The following is a 3,778-nucleotide window of genomic DNA, read 5'->3' on the forward strand; positions in this document are numbered from 1 at the left end:
TGGTCTGGTGTCTGGAGGTCTGGAGGTCTGGAGGTCTGGAGGTCTGTGTGTCTGGAGGTCTGGGTGTCTCGAGGTCTGTGTGTCCTGGAGGTCTGGAGGTCTGGAGGTCTGGAGGTCTGTGTGTCTGGAGGTCTGGAGGTCTGGAGGTCTGTGTGTCTGGGGGTCTGGAGGTCTGGGTGGTCTGGGGGTCTGGAGGTCTGGAGGTCTGGGGTCTGGAGGTCTGTGTGTCTGGAGGTCTGTGAGGTCTGGAGGTCTGGTCTGGAGGTCTGGAGGTCTGGAGTGTCTGGGGTCTGGAGGTCTGGAGTCTCTGGGGGTCTGGAGGTCTGTGTGTGTGGGGTCTGGAGGTCTGGAGGTCTGTGTGTCTGGAGGTCTGGAGGTCTGTAGGTCTGGGGGTCTATGTGTCTGGAGGTCTGGAGGTCTGGAGGTCTGTGTGTCTGGAGGTCTGGGGTGTCTGGAGGTCTGTGTGTCTGGAGGTCTGGAGGTCTGGAGGTCTGGAGGTCTGTGTGTCTGGAGGTCTGGAGGTCTGGAGGTCTGTGTGTCTGGAGGTCTGGAGGTCTGGAGGTCTGGAGGTCTGGGGGTCTGGAGGTCTGGAGGTCTGGGGGTCTGGAGGTCTGGAGGTCTGGGGGTCTGTGTGTCTGGAGGTCTGGGTGTCTGGGGGTCTGGGAGGTCTGTGTGTCTGGAGGTCTGGGGGTCTGGAGGTCTGGAGGTCTGTGTGTCTGGAGGTCTGGAGGTCTGGAGGTCTGTGTGTCTGGGGGTCTGGAGGTCTGGAGGTTCTGGGTGTCTGGGGTCTATGTGTCTGGAGGTCTGGGGGTCTGTAGTGTCTGGAGGTCTGGGTGTCTGGGGTCTGGAGGTCTGTGTGTCTGGGGGTCTGGAGGTCTGGAGGTCTGGATGTCTGGGGGTCTGGAGGTCTGGAGGTCTGGGGTCTATGTGTCTGGAGGTCTGGAGGTCTGGAGGTCTGTGTGTCTGGAGGTCTGGGTGTCTGGAGGTCTATGTGTCTGGAGGTCTGGGGGTCTGGAGGTCTGGAGGTCTGGGTGTCTGTGGGTCTGGAGGTTTGGAGGTCTGGGGGTCTGGGGGTCTGGTCTGGAGGTCTGTGTGTCTGGAGGTCTGGAGGTCTGGAGGTCTCGGGGGTCTATGTGTCTGGAGGTCTGGAGGTCTGGAGGTCTGGAGGTCTGGTGTGTCTGGAGGTCTGGGTGTCTCGAGGTCTGGGTGTCCTGAGGTCTGGAGGTCTGGAGGTCTGGAGGTCTGAGTGTCTGGAGGTCTGGAGGTCTGGAGGTCTGTGTGTCTGGGGGTCTGGAGGTCTGGTGGTCTGGGGGTCTGGAGGTCTGGAGGTCTGGGGGTCTGTGTGTCTGGAGGTCTGTGTGTCTGGAGGTCTGGGTGTCTGGAGGTCTGGGGTCTGGAGGTCTGGAGGTCTGGGTAGGTCTGGAGGTCTGTGTGTCTGGGGGTCTGGAGGTCTGGAGGTCTGGAGGTCTGGTGGGTCTGGAGGTCTGGGTCTCTGGGGTCTGGAGGTCTGTGTGTGTGGGGTCTGGAGGTCTGGAGGTCTGGAGGTCTGGAGGTCTGGAGTGTCTGGGGGTCTGGAGGTCTGGAGGTCTGGGGGTCTATGTGTCTGGGTGTCTGGGGGTCTATGTGTCTGGAGGTCTGGAGGTCTGGATGTCTGGGGGTCTGGAGGTCTGGGTGTCTGGAGGTTTGGAGGTCTGGATGTCTGGGGGTCTGGAGGTCTGGAGGTCTGGGGGTCTGTGTGTCTGGAGGTCTGGAGGTCTGGAGGTCTGTGTGTCTGGAGGTCTGGGTGTCTCGAGGTCTGTGTGTCCTGGAGGTCTGGGGGTCTGGAGGTCTGGAGGTCTGGGTGTCTGTGGGTCTGGAGGTTTGGAGGTCTGGGGGTCTGGGGTCTGGAGGTCTGGAGGTCTGGGTCTCGGGGTCTGGAGGTCTGTGGTCTGGGGTCTGGATGTCTGGAGGTCTGTGTGTCTGGAGGTCTGGAGGTCTGGAGGTCTGGGGGTCTAGGTGTCTGGAGGTCTGGAGGTCTGGAGGTCTGGAGGTCTGTGTGTCTGGAGGTCTGGGTGTCTCGAGGTCTGTGTGTCCTGAGGTCTGGAGGTCTGGAGGTCTGGAGGTCTGTGTGTCTGGAGGTCTGGAGGTCTGGAGGTCTGTGTGTCTGGGGGTCTGGAGGTCTGGTGGTCTGGGGGTCTGGAGGTCTGGAGGTCTGGGGGTCTGGAGGTCTGGAGGTCTGTGTGTCTGGAGGTCTGGAGGTCTGGAGGTCTGTGTGTCTGGGGGTCTGGAGGTCTGGAGGTCTGGAGGTCTGGAGGTCTGGGGTCTGGAGGTCTGGGTCTCTGGGGGTCTGGAGGTCTGTGTGTCTGGAGGTCTGGAGGTCTGGAGGTCTGTGTGTCTGGAGGTCTGGAGGTCTGGAGGTCTGGGGGTCTATGTGTCTGGAGGTCTGGAGGTCTGGAGGTCTGTGTGTCTGGAGGTCTGGGTGTCTGGAGGTCTGTGTGTCTGGAGGTCTGGGGGTCTGGAGGTCTGGAGGTCTGGGGTCTGGAGGTCTGGAGGTCTGGAGGTCTGTGTGTCTGGAGGTCTGGAGTGTCTGGAGGTCTGGGGGTCTGTGTGTCTGGGGTCTGGAGGTCTGGGGGTCTGGAGGTCTGTATGTCTGGAGGTCTGGGGGTCTGGGGGTCTATGTGTCTGGGGTCTGGAGGTCTGGGGTTCTGGGTGTCTGGGGGTCTATGTGTCTGGGGGTCTGGGGTTCTGTAGGTCTGGAGGTCTGGGTGTCTGTCGGTCTGGAGGTCTATGTGTCTGGGGGTCTGGAGGTCTATGTGTCTGGGGGTCTGGAGGTCTGGGTGTCTGGAGGTTTGGAGGTCTGGATGTCTGGGGGTCTGGAGGTCTGGAGGTCTGGGGGTCTATGTGTCTGGAGGTCTGGAGGTCTGGAGGTCTGTGTGTCTGGAGGTCTGGGTGTCTGGAGGTCTATGTGTCTGGAGCTCTGGGGGGTCTGGAGGTCTGGAGGTCTGGGTGTCTGTGGGTCTGGAGGTTTGGAGGTCTGGGGGTCTGGGGGTCTGGAGGTCTGGAGGTCTGGGGGTCTGGGGGTCTGGATGTCTGGAGGTCTGTGTGTCTGGAGGTCTGGAGGTCTGGAGGTCTGGGGGTCTAGGTGTGTCTGGAGGTCTGGAGGTCTGGAGGTCTGGAGGTCTGTGTGTCTGGAGGTCTGGGTGTCTCGAGGTCTGTGTGTCCTGAGGTCTGGAGGTCTGGAGGTCTGGAGGTCTGTGTGTCTGGAGGTCTGGAGGTCTGGAGGTCTGTGGTGTCTGGGGTCTGGAGGTCTGGTGGTCTGGGGGTCTGGAGGTCTGGAGGTCTGGGGGTCTGTGTGTCTGGAGGTCTGTGTGTCTGGAGGTCTGGGTGTCTGGGGGTCTGGGGTCTGGAGGTCTGGAGGTCTGTGTGTCTGGAGGTCTGGAGGTCTGGAGGTCTGGGTGTCTGGGGGTCTGGAGGTCTGGAGGTCTGGAGGTCTGGAGGTCTGGGGGTCTGGAGGTCTGGGTCTCTGGGGGTCTGGAGGTCTGTGTGTGCTGGGGGTCTGGAGGTCTGGAGGTCTGTGTGTCTGGAGGTCTGGAGGTCTGCAGGTCTGGGGGTCTATGTGTCTGGAGGTCTGGAGGTCTGGAGGTCTGTGTGTCTGGAGGTCTGGGTGTCTGAGGTCTGTGTGTTCTGGAGGTCTGGAGGTCTGGAGGTCTGGAGGTCGTGTGTCTGGAGGTCTGGAGGTCTGAGGTCTGGTGTGTCTGGGGGTCTGGAGGTCTGGAGGTCTGGAGGTCTGGAGGTCTGG

General features: G+C 61.6%; 1 pseudogene; it reads right to left on the reverse strand.

The window, feature by feature from the left end:
- Positions 1 to 486: 486 nt before the first annotated feature.
- On the reverse strand, positions 487 to 1,374 carry LOC135565947 (proteoglycan 4-like; annotated as a pseudogene).
- Between the last annotated feature and the right edge of the window lie 2,404 nt (positions 1,375 to 3,778).

Source organism: Oncorhynchus nerka, unplaced genomic scaffold (assembly GCF_034236695.1).
Source record: "Oncorhynchus nerka isolate Pitt River unplaced genomic scaffold, Oner_Uvic_2.0 unplaced_scaffold_9637, whole genome shotgun sequence".
In the NCBI taxonomy this organism is placed as follows: domain Eukaryota; kingdom Metazoa; phylum Chordata; class Actinopteri; order Salmoniformes; family Salmonidae; genus Oncorhynchus; species Oncorhynchus nerka.